At 35.2% G+C, this 22162-nt stretch overlaps 1 protein-coding gene and 1 long non-coding RNA gene across 6 annotated transcripts in view; one reads left to right on the forward strand and one right to left on the reverse strand.

Moving 5' to 3' along the window:
* FHIT (fragile histidine triad diadenosine triphosphatase) overlaps nucleotides 1-22162 on the reverse strand; it is a 1408202-nt gene that overhangs the window by 908637 nt on the left and 477403 nt on the right. The gene's annotated exons all lie outside the window — the stretch shown is intronic.
* The window catches only part of LOC122214515, a 60974-nt gene that overhangs the window by 38104 nt on the left and 708 nt on the right, over nucleotides 1-22162 (forward strand). The gene's annotated exons all lie outside the window — the stretch shown is intronic.

Genomic DNA, 22162 nt, shown 5'->3' on the forward strand with positions numbered 1-22162 from the left:
TTAATCCTTATGTGTACCCTCCAAATGGAAGAAGAAACCAGGAAGTATCACTATTACAAATCTCCCACCAAGAACCCATTAATCCCATCCAAACAGATAAAACTATGCTTGTTTTGGCCTTTTTTTTTTTTTTTTCTAGTTGTCTAGAGAAGATTGAAGTCTGATACAATTTCACCATATTTCCCTTCAGGGGCACTTATCATAAAAGCTACTAATGTATACTTTTTTTTGGCATATAAAATCATATTTGCTAAATCTTTTGTCTCTTTTGCAACATACTTCTGTTTTCATCTATCAATGGCATGTTATCATAGATACCAATCTACTGGGCAAAAAAGTAAGAGAAAACAAACACTTCCTGCAGAATATATTATATTACATATAATATAAGGTATATTATATATCACCTTTCAGTGGAACGCAAAATTTCCAAGTATTAGCTCTGCTACTTTGGCCATTCAACTGACAGATTTTCTTATAAGAAGTTCTCCAAAATACCATCAAAATCTAGAGTTTAACAATCTCCATCCTTTATCTTGCCCTTTCCACTCCAAGTTATACACATGGAATCAGTTATTCATAACAAAAAACAGGGTTGGGACTAAGGGGTGCTGTAAGTAGGTTATAACCCAAAATTGCAAAAGATTTATCATTTCCAAGTGTCCCTAATTCTGCCTAAAGAGTCATTCTGGCCTGTGCATAATGGCTATCTGTAATGGAGTCAGATGGCCCCTTGTGTTTAAGAACAAGATTTACCATTTGTTTCCTTCTGTTCATCCCCCAAACTCTTTCTGTCTCAAACATACCAGTGACATAATAATTATCATCTTGTTTCTTATCTTTAGGACTTTTGTATTTATAGGTAAGATGGAAACCGATATTTGGTCCTAAACAAGAAATGACTTGCAAACTTTCATCAGTAACATAATGATACAGCAGTAACCAGCCAATGATAATAATAATGGTTAGACATTAACTTATGCCAAGAACTGCGTTAGGCTTTCCTCATTTATTATCTCATTTAATTCCTACAATCCCCATCTATACTTCCTATAGCCCCTTTAAGCACTTGCATATGCAGAAATTGGCAATATAGGAACAGGCAAAATGATAAGATTCTGTTCAGTTGGGAAATACAGCCACAAACCTCATTAAGACCTACTCATTTTAGGAGGCCATTGAAGCTGTTAATTATTGCTATGAAAGTTATATCTACTCACTGCACCCAATTTGAGAATCACAGCAAATAATTTTTAAAATCACAATTGTTCTATCACTCAGAGACAAACATTGATAATGTTTTGATATTTCCCAGTCTTATTTATGTGTGTGTACTCACTTTCTTCTGTTTATTGATTTTTAAATGTCAAATACAGATCATACAGCAATATAATTTTGCATCTTTTTTCACTGAAAATTATATTGTAAGTATTTTCCCATTTTTTAATTTTTTTAATGTTTATTTAATTTGAAGGAGAGAGAGACAGACTGTGAGCGGGGTAGTGACAGAGAGAGGGAGACACAGAATCTGAAGTAGGCTCCAGGCTCTGAGCTGTCAGCACAGAGCCCAACACGGGACTCAAATCCATGAGCGGTGGGATCATGACCTGAATTAAAGTCTGATGCTTAACCAACTGAGCCACCCAGGTGCCCCATATTTTACCATTAAATATACTTTTTAAAAATATTTTCAAGTGCTACGTTATATACCATAATTTAACAATTCCCCACTTTACTGATAGATTATTTAATAGACTATTTAACTATTAAATATTGTCATACACAATTATAATAAATAATTTCTGTCTGCATGTCTATTTCCTTCTGAAAGATTTCTAGAAATGAAATGGATCAAAAAAATATAAAAGCTCCCTTTTTCTAGGGAGGCTGTCCCAGTGCACAATTTCACCACAGAAGAATTTACCATTTCCAGATCTAAGTAGTAGTATCATTATGTTTAATAACTTGACAACGAGTTGAAATGATTTTGTTTTGTATATTTTATATTTTTATATAATGATATCATATTGAATTCTTTTGCAACTTGCCTTTCAAAATTTTAACAACATAATATTGAGATTTATCTCTATTAACATATGCTATCATTTATTCTTTTTGCTTTTCAAAAATCATCTCTGGTACTAATATTTCATATTTATTCATTAGCTATTATTGGAATTTATATTTTCTTGAATTACAAAAAAAAATCCTGTTGTAATCATCTGGTACACATCTCTTTGGGCATAAGAATTATGGGAGCTACGCATCTTAAACTTTTTTAGCTGATGCCACACTATATTCCACAAGGGCTATTTGCCCCAAGAATGAGAATCCCTATTGTTCTACCACCTTAGCAACACATGGTATTATTAGATTTTAAAAATTTATTTTGTCAATCAAATGGATATAAAAAACTATGATGTAATCATTTTAATTTACATTTTCTGATCACTTTTGAGGTTGCTTTCATTCATTAATTAATTGGCCATTTCTGTTACTTCTTGAAATTATGTTTGTTCAAAATCCTATTCATTTCCTATCCATTTCTTTTCTTCCTGATTATTTATATTAACTCCTTATGTATTTCATGTTACTTTTCTGCTGTTAAATATTCAGTAAGTATATACATACCTCGCAGAATGTTGCCTGGATTAACATTTTTCTGGTAAAATGCCTGTTGGTTTTTAAAAATCCAAATTTCATAAAATATAAATTTTGCCAATGTTCACGTAGCAAACATTTAGATTTATGACACCAAAACTCAATAGAGAAATTTCTACAAAATGACATACAGGAAAATTGTCAAGAAACTTTCCAAATGCATTCAGTAGAATGTCAGAATCATGTGTAGATATTTTGAAAAGGATGCTGAGTGTCAACACAAGGGATACGCATTTCAGATATTGCCCATGCTAAAAGGCCATGATGGCATCAGTGTGAGCCACACTCTGCCATTGGGTGCCTGAACTGCAAACACTTCCACACTGCCTTTCACATTTAGCTCTTCTTTTTGCGTCCTGTCAGAGTCCTCAAAGAGTTGGGTACATACTGCAGACAATTATGGAGAAGGAAGCAAAGTAAGTGAAGAAAGTTACTACATACAAAGCAAGTATTTCTTAACAACCACATTAATTTTTGGGTGATCAAGAATACAATTGCGTAGTATTTTAAATCCTAATATGATAGTCTATTGCTCAACTATGGACATTTTACTGTTTTACTTACATTGCAGGAAATTGGTTAGAAGGTTGGGTTAATATATAACATACTATCATTTTTGTCATTTAAAATAATGGCGTCTCCTGGAAGCCATGATTGGGTGAAACATCTGATCATCAGGAATGAATTAGTAATGACAAACAAGAGTGTCATTCTTTTTTTTCTAGCATGTTCCCTATGTGTGACTCTTAGCTTTCTTCTTTCTTTTTCTACTTTTACACATTTTCTCACTTAATTGTGGCAGCAAGCCAAAATAGGTATGACCCTATTTTACAGATGAGGGCATGAGATTCAGGGAGGTCTATGGCTGGCTGTATTAGTTTCCTGCCTGTGGCTGCTATCAAAATTAACACAAATTTGGTGCTTAAAACAATAGAAATTTATATTCTCACAGCTCAGAAGTCAAAGTACTAGTAGAGCCACACTCCCTCCAGATATTCCAGGAGACATTCCATTCCCTGTCTTTCTGAGCTTCTGGTGGTTGCTGGTATTCCTTGGCTTGAGGCCACATCACTCTAGTGCCTCCTAGGTCACATAACCTTCTTTTCTGTGTGTCTCAAAATTTCCTCTGCCCTCTCTTATAAGATAGTTATGATAGAATTTAGGGCTCCCTGGGGTAATCCAGGATGATTTCCTCATCTTGAGATTCTTAACTAAATCACATCTGCAAGGACTTTTTTTTCCAAATAAGGTCACATTCACATGTTCCAGGAATTTGACTTGGAAACATTTGCAGGAACCACTTTTCAGCCTGACACACTGGCTCAAAGTCACACGGCAGGACATGGTGTAGACAAGTTCAGATGTAAGACTTGTAAACTCCAGAGTTCATGTTCATTCTGCTCCATGTGCTGCCTTCCATCAGACTGTGTGACCTGTCATCTCTGTCCCTCCTCACACCTCAGACTGAAGGAAAGTCTGCCCCACCATAGAGTAGGGTAAGGTCAATATTCAGCTCCCCCATCCCAGCTCCATGGACCTTTCGAAGGAAAGGCTGGAAAGGCTGAGCTGCTCATTAACACATTCCATGATGCACTCTTGGCTCCCTTCCCAACACTTGGTCAGATTCTTGAGCCTACTTCAAAACCACACTAAATCACCAAACAACCTTGCTGTCAAAATTATTACATCCTTCCCACTCATATTGGTTTCTCAAAAGTCCCCATGTTGGGAATGAAATAGACGTATATAAGAAACCATGCTATGTCTCCCAAACTGTCCTTGAACAATCAATTTGAAGGTTAGTCAAGGCCAATTTGCTATTTCTCAAGAAACTGCCTGATGTGGAGTCCATAGAGAAAATGGTGATATCTCCCCCTGCCTAACATGTGGGTCAGTAAAAATCTACAAGATTCCACTGTGCACACATACTCCCCCTGCCTTCTAGGAACCATGATTCCCATCTGCATAGATTATCTGGAATTCAATCCATCCTTTCCTTTCAGTCTACCTAGAGTTACTATTATACCATTTCACATAAGATATATGACCCTTATAATTGTATAGGCCAATTTACAAACCCCTCTCCATTCAGGTTGTCATCTGAATAACATCTACATGCATTATAAACCCCACAAGACAATGCTCTTATTTAGACATATGTTGCTATTAAATGCTATTAGATGCTATTAAATAGACATACTTTTTTAAAAAATTAAAAGAAAAAAAGTGGGCTTTTATATTTGCCTCACTACTTAGGTCTATTGCTCTTCGTTCTCACCTGAGGATACAAGTTTTCTATTATTTCCTTTCATCCTGAAGAACTTCTTATATATATAGCATTTCTTGTGGTATAGGTTTGTCTGCTGACAATAAATACTTGCAGTTTTCCTTATCTGAAAACAACTTTATTTTGTTTCCACTCTTGAAGTACAGTTTCATTGGATATGGAATTCTGGATTGATAGTTTATTTTCCTCTCAGCACATGAAAGATATTGTCCCACTGTCTTCCCATTTTTATCGTTTTTGAAGGCAGGTTGGCATGTTTTCAAAATGTGTTTCCCTTGTTGTACATTGTCTGTTTTTCTCTGACTGCTTTCAAGATGGTGTCTTGGATTTTCACCTGGCTCATTATGATGTGCCTCAGCATTTCGAACAGGAAAATACATCTTTTTCACTAGCTTTGGGAAGTTTGGGGCCATTATTTCTTCAAAACCTTTTTACGCCCCTTCTCTATCTCCTTTCCTTCTGCGACACTAATTACCAGTATGTTAAAATTTTTGCTAATATCCCACAGGATCCTGAGACTCTGGTGGGGGTGGGGGGCAGTTAATCTTTTTCTTTTTTTTTCTTCGCTCTTCATAGAGAAAATTTACATTTTATCTATCTTCAAATTCACTTGCTGCTTGTCATCTGTGTGTTCCAAGGGTCAGTCAATGATATGGGTAGAGTTGATATTAAGAATCTGTAGTTGTCACTTTCTGGCTCCCTCCTTTCTGAGATCACCCTGCCACTTTCTAACAGCTACAGTCACACCAAATTCTGTACTTAGGTTCTTTTGGCCAGAAAGACTGTGGGTCTCCCACTGGAGTTTCACCTACCTATGCAGTACTGCCTATAGCTTGACCTCAGGATGGGAAACTTAACCCATGCCAATCCCCTCTTTCAGGTGTCACAGAGTCTACCTGCCTTTGTTCACTCTACACATACTTTAGAGAATTGTTTTATTTGTTTTGCATTTTGATCAGAGTTTATAGTTGTTTCCTGTGGGAGTTTACTTGGTTGTATGGGAAGCAGAAATCACTGTTCCTTATGTGTTTAACTGTTAAGTTGTCTACATCAGTCCTATGAGTTCAGTAATGTTTCATGAACAAAGAACTACTAGAACCATAGTGGCTTAAAAACACACACACAAAGGTTTATTTCCTGACTTATAACACACTTCCATTTCCCAGATTAACAAAGGCTCATGTCATCTGCACTTAAGGACACAAGCAGGTGACCTTCACTATCTACTTATCATCCTATAAAGGGGAGGGGCGCCTGGGTGGCTCAGTCGGTTAAGCGTCCAACTTCGGCTCAGGTCATGATCTCACGGTATGTGAGTTCGAGCCCCGCGTCGGGCTCTGTGCTGACTGCTCAGAGCCTGGAGCCTGTTTCAGATTCTGTGTCTCCCTCTCTCTCTGACCCTCCCCCATTCATGCTCTGTCTCTCTCTGTCTCAAAAATAAATAAATGTTAAAAAAAAATTTTATTTAAAAAAAAAAGGGGGGGGGGGAAGGGAACACGGTAAATAATGCACTAGCTCTTAATGTTTGTACCCAGAGCCAACCTCTATCACTTCAGTTCACATTTCATTTGTTGACAGCAAAACAGGTGGCCTCACTTAAATTCAAGTGGGTAAGGAAGTATATCCATTCTATTTGCCCAGAAGAACTAAAATACATATAAATGAACCTGAAAGTCTACAAAGATGTCATGTCATATGGATTTTTTTCACTTTCACAAGGTCAAATCAGTCCATTTCTTTTCTCTATGTACTGTGTCTTATATAAAAATTTCTTCCTCAAGGTTAGATTCCAAGGTTATGAGATATCTCTTATATTTTTCCTCTAATGTGTTTAAATCATTGCTAAAAGCCATTTAAGTCTCTAGCATAACTGGAGGGGTGTGTGTGTGTGTGGTAATATGTATACCATGTTTAGGTGGATAGTTAATTGTCCCATTCACTGAAAGCCCATCCCCTCCTCCACCAATTTAATATTCCAACCTTAACAATAAAACAATTTTATGTATACCTGGATCTGTTTTTATACTCCTCATTTCAACCAATGATGTATTTGTCTGGTATAAAACCCCACAGTATAAATGTTTTAATTTTTTAGTAGGTAAATACCCCATCATGGTTCTTCCTTTAAAATAAATCTTTTCCATCCATTTTTTCAAAAACTATTCTAAAGTATTGTCTGTCCCTTTCAAAATCTACAAGATGCTCACAAGGCCTCTTAAGAAATTCTATTGGGATTTTGATTGTGATCATATAGACTTTAAACAGATTGTGTCTTCCCAGGAGGGAAAGTGGTACTTCTCATCTACTTAGGTTTTCTTTTAAGTTTGTTTGGTAGAGTTCAACATTTTTTATATAGTTACTGTGCAGCCCATTTTAGTTTCCTTGTGAATCCTACAGGTTTGCTGTCCTTATAAATGTATAAGAACTCTATTGATACTTCACTGGAATCTTACATATAGCTACCTTACTGAATTCTATCATTTTTAATGCATTTTAGTTGAGTTTTGAACAGCCAATTATATATTTTTAAATAGTACTGGTTTATCTGTTCTTCCCAATATTTTATATATCATATTTAATCTTATTACCTTATACCCTTAGCTGGATTCATGTTGTAAAATGGCTAGCACAATGTTGAAATAGTTACAGCAAGGGCGAACACACTCTTTTGTGGCAATAAAAGGAATATTTACAATGTTAACATTAAATAATGTACCTTCCTATCTTCCTATATAAGTCTCTAATATCTTGGAATATGCTGTGTAAGTTCATCCTATTCCTAACTTACTGAATGAGTAATGCTTGTTTGTTGTGCTATGTGATAGAAAAGGGGTCTCTATTTATTAATTCACTACTTTTTTTTTTCCTGTGGGTTGACTTTGCTTTTATCATTGAATAATGAGAGCTCTTGAGGCTATTAATTTTCTGTTAAATACGGCTTTGTCTATTTCAAAAGTGTATACGTAGAGTTGTCTTTTTTTAACACTGCTTATGTTAGGTTTGATTTCTTGTTTGACCCTATAGCTCTTTAAAAGAAATTCTTGTTTTTAATTGTTAACATTACAGTTTTTCAAGTTGTTGAGCTATGCATTTAAACTGTTATTAATTTCTAGCTTTATTTCACTGTAGGCAGAGCATATACCCTATAAACAGTTTATGTTTCATACTATGGTTTTCTTTAAGGTATAAGATATGATCAACTTTTTCCTAAATGCTTGATGGCTCCTTAATGTATGCTTTTTTGTTTCAGGAGGACAAAGTTTAATAAATATTTATTAAATCAGTTTTATTAGATTATTATGCTAAGTGAAATAAGTCAGGCAGAGAAAGACAGAGACCATATGTTTTCACTCATATGTGGATCCTGAGAAATTTAATAGAAGACCATGGGGGAGGGTAAGGGGGAAAAAATAGTTACATAGAGGGAAGGAGGCAAACCATAAGAGACTCTTAAATACTGAGAACAAACTGAGGGTTGATGGGGGTAGGGGAGAGGGGATAGTGGGTGATGGGCATTGAGGAGGGTACCTGTTGGGATGAGCACTGGATGTTGTATGGAAACCAATCTGACAATAAATTATGTTTAATACAAAAAAATACTCCATTTATTCTGTGTTTATCTGACCCATAAAAGATCAATAAAAGTGTATTAAAATCTCATACAACAATTCTATTTCTGTCAAGTTTTCCTTATGTTTGTAACAGGCTTTGTTTCATGCATTTTGAGGCTGTTACCATGTCAATGACAATTCAAGGCTGTCTTATGTTCATTGTGAAGTCTATTTGAGAGGGAATATAATCTTCTAGATCACATTTAATATTTTCACAATCTTTGACTCTATTGTGTGTAAATATTGCCAAGATTGCTTTTTTGCTTTATTTTGCTTTTGCCTAATATATCTTGTGCATCTTTTGTTGTTGTTGTTTTAAACATTTTTTTTTTTTTAATGTTTGTATTTGAGAGAGAGAGACAGAGTGAAAATGGGGGAGGGACAAAGAGAGAGGGAGATACAGAATCTGAAGCACGCTCCAGGCTCCAAGCTGTCAGCACAGAACCCAACATGGGGCTTGAATCCACAAACTGTGAGATCATGACCTGAGCCAAAGTCAGAGGTTCAACCAACTGAGCTACCCAGACACCCCTGTTGTTGTTTTTGTTCATTTGAGTTAGTCATAGTGAGTTTCTCTGTTTTAGGTATATCTCTTCTCAGTAACCCATGGTTACATTTTGCTTTTTAGCTGAAAAAGAGAGTCTGTATTTTAACAGGTTTATATGATTCTTTTATAATGATTCAGCTTCAGAGAATGCTTTCACATTCACATTTGTTCTTCACATCATGTAAGGTACATGGGAAATGTCATTCCTATTTTACACACAAGAAAATTTAAAGCCAAATAGGTTAAATGTATTTCCCATGGTTATTCAGGTAATATGTGGCAGTTGTAAGACTTAACCAAAGAATACTAAAACTAAAGCATGGCTTTTTACAAACATAGTATACTTTCGTTGAACTTCAATGTTCAGATGGACTAATTGGTCAAATTATCTGCCTTGTTTTTCAAGTAGGTGAGTTTACACTATGGTTGGTATAAATGATATGTTTGACTGTACCTCTGTACAGATCTTCCTTTGTCTTTACATAGTTTCTGCTTCACTGTAAATTTCCTTGCTTTGTATGCTTGGTGATTTAGACCAGGCAGCACGTTCTTTTCTCTCTCTGTTGATTTGGAAGTCATACCTACTTTGATTTCTAACAGTGATAACAAGTATACCAAAAAGAATAATTTATTGAATGTGTACTTAAACTTTAAAATTTTCCAATACTTGAAATCGTTGAGTCCACCCCTACTGAAATGAATATTTATTACCATTTTATTTCCAGATTCTGTAAATATAACCTTAGGTTTTGTTGCAACTTAGTATTAATTTTTTGAATATTAAATACTTAATACTAAAGCATCATCTTATATTATGTATTTTGTCTTTCAAAAGTATAGTTTTACAATTGCATTCAGTGTTATAACTAAGTTACAATTGTTTAAGTCTCCCTTTGTGTTCAAGTAGCTACATTATTAATAATCAGTTTCTTAATAACATTTACTTCTCTGTTACAGAATTTGTAAATTCCATTTCTCTGTTTCCTGGACTAGTGCCTCCTAAATCTTAGTACATGTAAAAATCTCCTATGAACACTGTTAATATAGATTGCTGCCTTCTATCTCCAGAGATTTTGCTTCAGGAGGTTTGGAGTGGACCAGAGAATCTGTCCTTCTAACTAGTTTCCAGATAACACTGTTACTGGACTCAGTACTTCACTTTGAATAGCACTGACCTGGGCTACATCCCTAAGCCATTTCCCTGGTAAAGAAGCGTATGCTTTCTTTTCTCTTGCATATTTGAGAATCTCTTTCTGTTACTTTTCCAAATGAAAGACAACCTGAGTATATTTACCTTTTTTCTGTACACTCTCCCAAACTGTTCCAAGCAAATTTTTGTATTTTTATAAGGTAAACTGGTTTTCTTTGCCCGTGTGCTTGAAGAATTTTTTCTTTATTCTTATAATTTAAAAAAATTGCCAGCTTGTAATAGAATGGAACCCTTTTCATTAATGTTGCCTAGAGTATGAAAAACCCTTGCAATTTGCATACTGAGGCTTTTCTGCTTTTGTTTTTGTTTTAGCTCAGAAGAGCTTTTATTAATTTTTGATTACCTCTTGTTTTCCAAATTGTTTCTGTCTCAAGAATATCTATAATTCTTAGATTTGGTCCAATGTTTAAGTTGATGATCTCTCTCTGCTATGTTTTTAATCTTCTCTATTTCATTAATTTTATTGTCCTTTTCTTAATTTTGAGAATTATCAATTTTTCTTCTATAGTCTATATTTTCTTCTGTATTTTTTAATGCTGATTTCTTTCCAGCTTCTAACACAGATTTTAATTCTGTATGGCATTCTGGTTTCTTTATCATGTTTGCTTCACTAACCTATCTCTTTTTCCAAACTACACTACTTTCTTTTAGCCATCATTTATTCTCTCATTTCTCGTTTTGTTTCCTGAAGTTTCCGAGGATGCCAAACTTCTAAACATCTTTTCAAGTTCCTGTGGCAAATCATCCTGAGAGGTCTGTTACTCTGAGTCTCTGAGATACTGTTCTTTTTTCTTGTCCATTATGATTTTTTAAATTTTCAATTTTATCATGAAAGAGCCAGCATTTGCCAAGAAAGAGACGATGATTGTCTTTACTTATGTGTCACTTAAGTCCCCTACAACTGGGTCCTCAGTTGGTTTCCAGAATTTCTATCCCAATTCCCAGTCTCTAGCAGCCATCTTGTAGAGTTCCTTGGGATGATATAGAATCTTTTAGCACCACTGCCTAGATCTATGTCCAATCTAAATATAAAAAACATAGGGAGCCCGGGTGCCTCAGTCAGTTAAGCATCCAACTCTTGAGTTCAGCTCAGGTCATGAGTTCACAGTTGGTGACATCGAGCCCTGTACCGGGCTCCATGCTGACAGCACAGAGCCTGCTTGGGATTCTCCCTCTCCCTCTCTCTCTGCCCCTCATCCACTCACACTGTCTGTCTCTATCTCTCTCTCTCCCTCTCTCTCTCTCTCAAAAATAAAAACAACAATCCACAGTACCCTCTCTACCTTCAGCATAGTTATACTGTTTTAATTAGGACTGATACTAACAAATATATTTCCAAAAATATTACTGTCCCCTCTAGTAGGCAGAACAATACCTTTCTCCAAAGAGGTCTACATCCTAATCCCTAGACTCTGCAAATACGTTAGGTTACATGGCAAAGGAGAATTAAGGTTGTTAATCACCTAACTTTAAAATAGAGATATTATCCACTATGACTTAGGTGACTCCAATGTAATCACAAAAGTTCTTATATAGAGAGAGAAAGGTAAAAGACTCAGCCAGAGTGATGTAATAAAAGAAAGACTCAACTAGCCATTTCTGGCTTTGAACAGGGATGAGGGCCACAGGCCAAGGAATGTGGGCAACTTATAAAAACTGAAAAAGGCAAAGAAACAAATGACCCCATAGAGACTTGAGAAAGAAATTCAGGCCAACCGACACCTTGATTTTATCTCAGTGAAATCCATTTCAGATTTTAATACTAAATTTGTCTTGTTTTGAGCCACTATGTTTGTGGTGACTTATTACAACAGTTATAGGAAGCTAATAAAATGACATGCCAACTACTATTTGTTATCTACATCAATGCAGAGATAAAAATCTGCATTAATAATAGTAAGTGCTTCAAAAAAGTACTTACAGGGGTGCCTGGCTGGCTCAGTCAGTTAAGCGGCTGACTTTGGCTCAGGTCATGATCTCACTCTTCATGAGTTCTAGCCCCACATCAGCACAGAGCCTGCTATCAGCACAGAGCTTGCTTCAGATTCTCTGTTCCTCTCTCTCTGCCCATCCTCCGCTTGCATGCTCTCTCTCTCTCTCTCTCTCTCAAAAATAAATAAAAATTTAAAAAAAGGAATTATTTTTTTAATTTTTTTTATGTTAATTTATTTTTGAGAGAGACAGGGCAGAGCATGAACGGGGAGGGTCAGAGAGAGAAAGAGACACAGAATCCGAAGCAGACTCCAGGCTCCTAGCTGTCAGCACAGAGCCTGATGTAGGGCTCAAACTCATGACCTGTGAGATCATGACCTGAGCCGAAGTCAGATGCTCATCCAACTGAGCCACCCAGATGCTCCCAAAAAAGGAATTATTTTTCATTTAAATAGGTTGAACCATGACCTATCTATTTTACTTTTGTGCAGCACTACTTTTCCTTGGGGAAAGAATAAAGATCACATTTTTAAATGTTTCTCTTTATCTGGATAGGAGGTAAGTAGGAGTGAGATTTCCATAGGTTTTGATTTGCCCAAGTAGGTATTTCTCTACTTATTGGTCTCTGGAAATCACCATGTTTACTCAAGATTTAACTCAAGAGGCTAAAGTCATAGGTAAATATTAGAGGGAATTGACAAAGGCATATTAAGTTTTAAGGAATCAACTATACTTTCCAAAAAGAAACACATTAGTACAGAGTTGACACAGAACTGCTTTCTGCCTTGCTAGTACTGAAGGCCACAGAGCAGCCAATTCCCTTCTCTTGAACTTGTGCTGCAAAATTTTTCTGCACAGCAGATAAAGGGCCAAAGCAACACAATTTAATGAGTAGCACACACCCATTCATTCATATGTACTAGACCTTAGGCCATCAGGCTTCTTACTGCTCCTCCTCTAAGAATCATCTTATGCTTGCATGCTGGACACAGCTGCTCTGGATACATAGGTCTTTATCTGGACCAACACTGAATAGAGAGAAGGTCCTCTATAAGTAGTCTGAAATAGAGTCTAACATTTCCCACCATTACAACCATCAAACAAGATAAAGACTTTTTATATCTGAGAGGATTAAATCAAAACACAGATAACTGACCTTGGAGATGAGCCATTAGTCTTTGTGAGATAAATAGGAATGCTTGATGGTATTGTTTAATAGAGCTGCAGAGAATACTGAGGAAATTAAGCAGGCTCGTAAGGGAAGGACCAGAAAGCAAATGTGAGAACCATAAGGGCATGGGTAGGACATAGGACACTAAGATGCTGAATTTTCTCTGAGCACGATCTTTCCCTGGTAGAGCTGACTGATGGGCTACTCAGAATATAGATATTCTCTATAGCATTAGCCAATGTGAACCCAACATGAAAGAAAATGAAAAGCATCATAATTCTTTAAAAACAAATATTTTCATTTTCATAGATACCTATGAAACAAGGGGTTAAGAGCATGAGCTCTGAAGTCAAACTGTGAAGGTTCAAATCCTGGCCTTGACCCTCACAGAAATGTGATGTGACTTCTTTATGCCTCGTTTCCTGCATCTGTAAACTGGGGACAATACTGTTACCTCACTGGCTACTCTGAAAACATCAGCTATAATGAATGTAAAGTTCAGTCCTAATCCTTTCCTAATCCTAGCACAGTCCTAATCCTTTCTAAGAGGTGAATATAATGGCTGCTCCTGCTAAAGTGAGGCTGCGAAGCATTCTGGGTAAGAACAGGCCTCCTGAACAGGACTGTCCAGGGTCTGCCATTTAATAGCTGTATGATCTTGGGTAACTTATTGAAATTCTCTGTGTCTCAGTGTCCTCATCTATAACATTAGAATAATAATTATTATTATCTCAGTGTTACCTTGAGCATTAAGTGAGTTAATGTTTGTAAAATATTTAGAAGACTGTCTGGCACATCGGCGTTTGATAATACATTATTCAGTTCTCTCGGTTTTAAAACAGTGATCATGGGAGGCCAAGGGCTCTATGGTGATACTCTGGGGGTCTGTGTGGTGGAGTGGAGATAAGAAAGGTATGGCCCAGCCTCATTCTCTATTCAAACAGAGTAACTCTATTTTAAATATTGAGCTTCGGGGCAAGATTTTTGTTGAATAAAGGGTCCTGCTGCTTTAAAAGAAAAAACGAAGAAGAAAAGGAAGGAATGAAGGGAAGGATACAGGGAGAGGGAGAGAAAGGGAGCAGAGGAGAAAATGAAAGAAAGACACAAACCAGGGTTCTCTACCAAAGTGCCCTCATATAACATAACTAGATCAGTCCTGTTTTTACAAAACATTTCATATTTTTATATGTGCTATCTAGAGAATTTAACCAGATCATTTTTAAGGTTCCTTTGAGACAGAAAATTCTGTTTCTTAAAAAGTAAATTTTAGTAAATTCAAATTTTAAACACACAACTTCCCAACCTTCTTTAGGGTAAACAAAAATCTCAATAATTCTAATTTAACATGCAAATCATGAATATTCACTACAGTCAAATGAATAATAAATCATCCCTGACTTCAAGTGCTTGCCATGGAAAATTGCCGATTTTCTTAAACACGCAGAAATCTGTTTTTAAATTATTTTTTATTATTTTTCCTCCTGTGATGGTTACTCTTCAAAGTTGCTTGGAAAATGTGCCATCTTCAGCATGAAGGAGGTAAAGAAGAAACGATTAAAGCAAAAGATGGTGTCATTAACAAAAGGAAAGAGAGAGTCCATGGATCAGCAGGCTGGGTTCTGGGACACGTTTTTTTAAATGTCACCAGATAAAATTTATGATATAAAAGGGAATGTTCCTTAGTCATTCTGAGTATTGTTATCCATATGAATAATAAATCAAAAGGCTCTGTATCCATTTATGGCTGAAATTATGACCTTGGACAGGTTACTGATGTGATTTACTCCACTGATACCAATGAAACAGAAACCCAGTGAAAATACCACTGGATTGACCTCATGTTCTAAGAAATTAGTGAGGCTTGGTAGAACAAACATTTTGAAGGGAAAGTATAGAATATCAAATATTTATGGCACCATTATATCAGTGAGCTCATTAAGATTTCTTTTAAACAACTACCCTTCAGTGATTGTTACACAGAAAACCCAAGTACATTCAAGCTTCAGAAGATTGTCTGTTTCATAATTTGATGGAAGGACATCACTCGTATTTGCCCCTAAGTTGAATAGAATTATTAATATTTTACCTTTAAAAACTCATGCAGTCATTCCCCTTACATAAAATTTAAAATATGAAAAACCGTAGTGATTAGAAGTATGTACATTGATGATAAAAATTAAGAAGAAATACGAGGAATTGATTATTGCAAAGGATAGGATAACAACTACCTTTAATGTGGTCAAAGAAAGGATTGAGATAAGAGGAGGTTTGCAGGGGACTCTTGGAGCACTGGACCTGTCTTGACACGTTTTCATTTATAATTATTCATTAAACTGGACATACATGTCTTATCACTTTTATTATATTTATTATATTTCACAATTTTATTTAAAATTCTCTATTCTGAGGTGACTCTCCAGCTTATTATATAGGTCATACCTTTTTTTATTATGAAATTTATTGTCAAATTGGTTTCCATACAACACCCAGTGCTCATCCCAACAGGTGCCCTCAATACCCATCACCCATCACACATAGGTCATACTTTATACTAAAGAAGTATTATTTATCTGAAATTCTAATTTAATTGGGCATCCCATCCTTCATCCTTACCCCAATCAGAATAGCAAAATGAGATTACAAATACTTAAAAAGAAGGCAAAATAAGCCACAGATACAATGCATTCTTAGAAGTCTTGGTTATTCCTGTTTTATATCCTATTAATATGATAAATTTGTGTTTCATGGTTTATGACACCCCTGGGGTTCTTGTATACAGGCACTGTAAACAAAAGTAGGCTACATAGATGCAAATTATAATTTGCTTATAGGAAGGCAAAGAAGCTGACCTTTATAAATACAACCATGCCTAAGAAAAAAGAGCTTGAAGTCAAAATCAAATCTGAAAAAAAAATTAATTTGTTCTTTTTTTAAAGCAATGATTTTTCTTTTGTTATATGCACTTGTTTGCACAGGAAAGGAAAAGACAATCAACTAGGTAAAACGGGTGCTACATTGCTCCCTTATACACAAAGAATTACACATCTGTCTAACAATACTAACCACTCTGAAAGATAATTATGGATCAATGCTTTAAAAAATATCCTGAACTGCCTCCAGAAATGGCAAGGAGAATTCAATTAAATTATTTGTAAAAGCCAGAGTCTTTTTTTCCTATCCATCTGCTACTTGAAATGGGATGACCTTTCAAATAGTGCTTGCGGTTCTCAAAGCAAACTCTAAATAAAGAAGTGGAGTGTGGGTTTTTTTTTTCCCCTCTCCACCAGGTTCAGCATAGATAGAGCATTTGTACTGACATTCTACACCACTGAAAAGAATGCAGATTTGGCTTCTAGGAACATAAATGAGGCATTTTAGGAATATTAATCAGGTTCTGTCCCATGCCTTCAGTCATGACATTTGCCTTCTACCAGAAAGGTGTGCTGTTTCCAAGATAAGTGTTTGGGAACAAGCAACGGAACGTAATGTACTCCCTGGAGAAAAACTGGAAACCCTAAATCCAAACAAATAAGATAAAGTACACATGTTAGTGAAGAATCCCTTGTTAAGCTGCCTATGGCAGGAGAGCTAATTCAAAAAGGTCAGATATTTAAGTAACAATAGACTCAAAGCAGTCCTTCCAAAGGCCTCCCCATAGGCCTTATATTACCAACTAACAGCTGGTAGTATGACACTATTAACAGTAATGCTTTCTTCACCAAGTCTACATACACACTTTTTTCCCTGTTCTGTTGTGCCCCCCTGTCACTCTTAATTTTTAAAACATTTCCAATTTGGTCTTTTGGGTCATTTTTTTTTTAATCCAAAATTTAAAAAAACAACCAATGTATTTCTCTTGATAAAAGTACAGCAAGCACTTTTCAAAAAGTTCAAAAAGTACGGAAAAATATAAAAGATAACCTGTTACCATATCATCCACAGAAAACCACTGCAAACAGTCTGGTGTGTCTACTTCCATTCATTTTAATGCATGAATATATCACAAAATTAGGTCATGGTACGTAACAACTGGAATCTAACACACTGATCAAGTGTTTTATACATAACTTTCTATGCCATCAGTGGAAATTCACACCATCATACATAAATGTTCATTATAATGTTATAATTGTGTAGGTGTGAATGTGTGTGTAAATAGCTGTAATATAACTTATAAGTGAATTTAGCTTTTTTCATTATTATATACAAAGCTGTAATGAAATAAACATCTTATTTCCTTAGCATTACTTTCTAGAAGTAGTATGGCTGGACAGGAAAGCATTCTGATGATGGATATTATCAAAGTTATTAAGTTAATATGGCCAAGCTGCCCTCCAGCAAGTTTAACAAGTTATGCACATACTCTGGACAATACCCTACAGTCTGTACAATATTGAGACGTATCAATTTTGGGGACAATTGTCAGTCTGAGCAAAAAACCATTATTGCTCTTATTATCTTTGCTTTAATAACTAATAAGCTGAAAGTTTTACTGGTGTTTTGTTTCACCTCCTTAGTAAATTGCCATTGAAACATTTTGCCCACTTTTTAATGTGGTAAAAGCACTGTCTTAAAACACAATACTGTAATGATTTTTTATATACTTTTTTAGTTTATTATTTTGAGAGAGAGAGAGGGAGGGAGAGAGAGAGAGAGAGAGAGAGAGAGAGAGCACACACACAAGTCGGAGAGAGGCAGAGAGAGATGGGGGGGTGGGGAGAGAATCCTAAGCAGGCTCTGCACTGTTAGTCTGGAACCCGATGCAGGGCTTGAACTTACAAAATGTGAGATCATGACCTGAGCTGAAGTCAGATGCTTAACCGACTGAGCCACTCAGTCACCCCTACAATACTGTAAAGATTTAGCACACATACATATGTATATGAGATCAGAAAAACATTCTACAGATAATAAATAATTATTTTAATTGTAAAAAATAGCATAATACACAAAAACACAAACATATGTATCAACACATATGTTTCTGTTTAATAAATTAAATAAACATATACACACATATAAAATAAATCAGTACTTTCCCCTTGCCCTATGGCCAATCCCATTTTCCCATTGTAATAAAAAGAAGTACTTGTTTATGCTTCCACAGTTTCTCTAGCTTTATCCAAATATATACAAACACATAATTGTATATAGAGCTATTCTTTTCTTTTTCATTTAAATGAGCTCAATACTTTCCCAATCGCTCTAGTCAAAAGATTATTCACCAGCTGCATCATGGACACAACTGGACATCACATATAGATCTACCTAATTATTTTTATTTGTTGCATATTATTCCACTCTACAATTATAAATATGGTCAACAATGTCCCTATTAATGAGCTTCTTGATTGGTTTCTCTTGCTTTGTTTTGTTTTTTCCACTAAAACAATGCAGCACATATCTTTGAATATACATTTTTATACAATAGATTAAAGATTCCCAATAGGTATGGTGTCAAAGAACAGGCATACCATTAATTTTGATAGATAATGCCAGATTTATCAGAATATGACAATGTCCTACTGTCTCATTATGATTTGATTTGTATTTCTATGATGACTGCTAATGAGGCTGAGCAGATCTCCATTGTGAATTACCAATTAATATCTTCAGCCATTGTTTGAAATATAATGTAAAACTTTATCTCATAGGCGTATAGGATTTCTTAGTTTTCTAATATTTCTATTGTTTATATCTTTAATTCATCTAAAATTTATCTTTTAAATTTTTATGGTGAGAAATAGGGGTCTATCATTCACAACTTACATATGAAAAGTCAACTTTAATCTCATTTTTTATGGAAACATACATTTCCCACTGGGGGGAAAAAACACTTTTGCTAACTATTTAGCTCATTATTATATATACTTGGATCTGCTTCTGACTTTTTTCTATTCCATTGTCAAGTTTTCTCATGGCCAATAACATGATGTTTTAAAGCAGCAACTGTATATTAAGTTTTAATGTCTAGAAAAAAGAGCAAAAATAAAAATCTTTTGCAATTGTGACTGGAATCATTGACATATGCATTATTTTAGAAAGGAATGACATTTTAGAATAGGAAATATTAGGGAGTATAGTTTGATGATTTTCTTTAATAATGAATGTGTTACTAAAGATTTTATATTTTTGGTTTACATAAATGAAATTTTTCTATTTCTTTGCAACTGGTTATTAAAGGTATAAATAAGCTTTGATTTTAATATATTTACCTTGTGGCCTTCCAGCTTACATGTTTTCTGTAACAGTCTTAACTTTTTTAGGAATATAATCATATCATCTGAAAATGAAGACAACTCTGTTTAACATTTTCCAATATTTATTTTCCCTAATTTTATTGTTTAATTCATCATGTACAACCTGCAACACAGTGTTAAGTAACAATGTTCACAGTATTCCTCTGCATTTTTCCTGGTTTTAATAGGAATGGCTTTTATATTTCACTGATTAATGTAATGTTACGATAGGTTTTTGTGAATACATTTTATTCTGTTTAATTAACTTGCTTCAATGCCCATTTTATTTTGAAAGTTATTCAAAATTTCTTTAGCAATAAATTTTAGCAAATTCCTTTTTGGTATGTGTACTGGGTTGAAATTTATGGCCACCTGGAATCTCAGGTGACTTTATTTTGCAATGGAGTCTTGGCAGATGTACTTACTTAAGAAAAGGCCATACTGGATTAAGGTGGGCCCTGATCCAGTGGATGCTATCCCCCAAAGAAGAGAAAATAGAGGCACAAACAGACACACAGGGAGAACTCCATGTAATGACAAAGGCAGAGATTGAAGTGGTACATCTATATGTCAAGGAACACCAAGGAGTGACAGCAGCCACTTGAAATTAGGAAGGGGCAAGAAAAGATAATCCCTTACAAACTTTGAAGAGAGCATTATCCTGTTGGCACCTTGGTTTGGGACACGTAGCATCCAGAACTGCAACTGAAAAAATTTCTGTTGTCGTAAGCTACCTAGTTTGGTGATTTGTTTATAGCAGCCCTAAGAAACTAACATAGCATGTATTGATATAATCATATCATTTTTATCTTTTAATTTGCTGATGCATTGCATGGTGTGTGTGGATAAATATCCAATTTTGAACCAGTTTGTAATTTTTGAAAAAAACCCTATTTCAAACATTTCATATTTTCATAAGCAGATGGATTTAAGTTGCTATTTTAAAAATTATATACTTATACATACAAAAATGAAATTGGTATAAAATATGTTTTTAGAGCTTTCAATATCAGGTTTTGATACCAAGTTAGGTTTAGATTTGTACAATTACTTGAGGCACCTTCCCTCTTTCTCTATAGTCTTGAACTGTTTAATAACCATAAGGAGTAACTGTTTTAAAGCTTAAATTTAAGTTAGCTGTAAAACCATCTGGGCCTGGGACCTTTTTTTTTGTGGGACATCTTTAATAATCTTCCACTTTTTTCTCTGATTATTGTTATTAAAATATTTTAACTTTTCTTACGTTAATATTGATCATATATATATTCCTAAAGAATCACTATTTCTTCTAGATTTTCAAATAAATGACTACAGAATTTTTTTTTTTCAAACATGTGGTAGTACCAGTATTGACTGGTAGAGTTGACCAGGAAGTTAGGAGGATACATACCCTTTTCTTCCATACTACTACATGAGGATTCAGTCAAAAGGGAACAATCCTCAAAGAAAGAAAAGAATTATTCAGTCAAGCATATAGAAGTAGCTCTTATCACTCATAAGAACTTCTAAACAAACCCATAGAAAATGTTTTCATCTGAATCATCAGATGCATATCACAATACAATTTGGATAGTTCGTCCTCAAGTTATTTGATACTCTCCTGGAGTCTTAGCAAAGCTATGCAGAAATTTTCTTGACATTTACATTAAGCTACAATAAAGTTCCCATTTTTTGAAACACTTGACAAAATAAAAAAAAAAGAATTATTCTTCCTTCACACCTGCACACATTTAAAAATATCTCCAACTTTTCTAAGAAACAATTTTCTCCACAACTCTCCCAGACTTCATACTCATATCCTTTTATTCATAGCAGATGGAGGAAATTAGAGTAACATATTTGCTCTAAAATCATTAGTGTTGCCTCAGCACTTCCAATCTAAAATAGCATTTCAAGGGGTTATTGTTACGTGGATCAAGAGTTTGCTCGAGGCACAAAGAGACATAAAAACCAATTTGAAACTTTTTTTTTTGCAATGAGCTTTTGCATCTTAATTTCTGCAACAATGTTCTAGTTCGATTTTAAACACAAATCAAATAGGAGGATAGAGTGCCCTGATTCACTCATGGGTCATACTTTGTTCACTGGCCAGTCCTCTGAGAAATCATGATAGCTGCTTCTGGAAAGCAATATTTTCAAAACTGACCACCAACTGCTAGGTAGTCTGGAAGACTGGCAATATATTCATTTTTACGTCTCAGATATCGGCTTGCCCCTTCGCCTCCTGAAATGCCTAAAAGGAAATGTGGTAATGAACCAGCAGATGACAGCCATTCTGTCCAAGACCTAAACAATCCCTGGCTTAAGAATGAACCAATCTTGGGGCACCTGAATGGCTCAGTTGGTTAAGTGTCCAACTCTTAATTTCGACTCTGGTCATGCATGATCTCATGGTTCGTGAGATTGAACCCTGCGCTGGGCTCAGGGCTGACCGTGCAGAGTCTGCTTTGCATTCTCTCTCTTTGCCCCTCCCCTGCTCATGCTCTCTCTTAAAATAAATAAAC

This window comes from Panthera leo, chromosome A2 (genome assembly GCF_018350215.1).
Source record: "Panthera leo isolate Ple1 chromosome A2, P.leo_Ple1_pat1.1, whole genome shotgun sequence".
Taxonomy (NCBI): Eukaryota; Metazoa; Chordata; class Mammalia; order Carnivora; family Felidae; genus Panthera; species Panthera leo.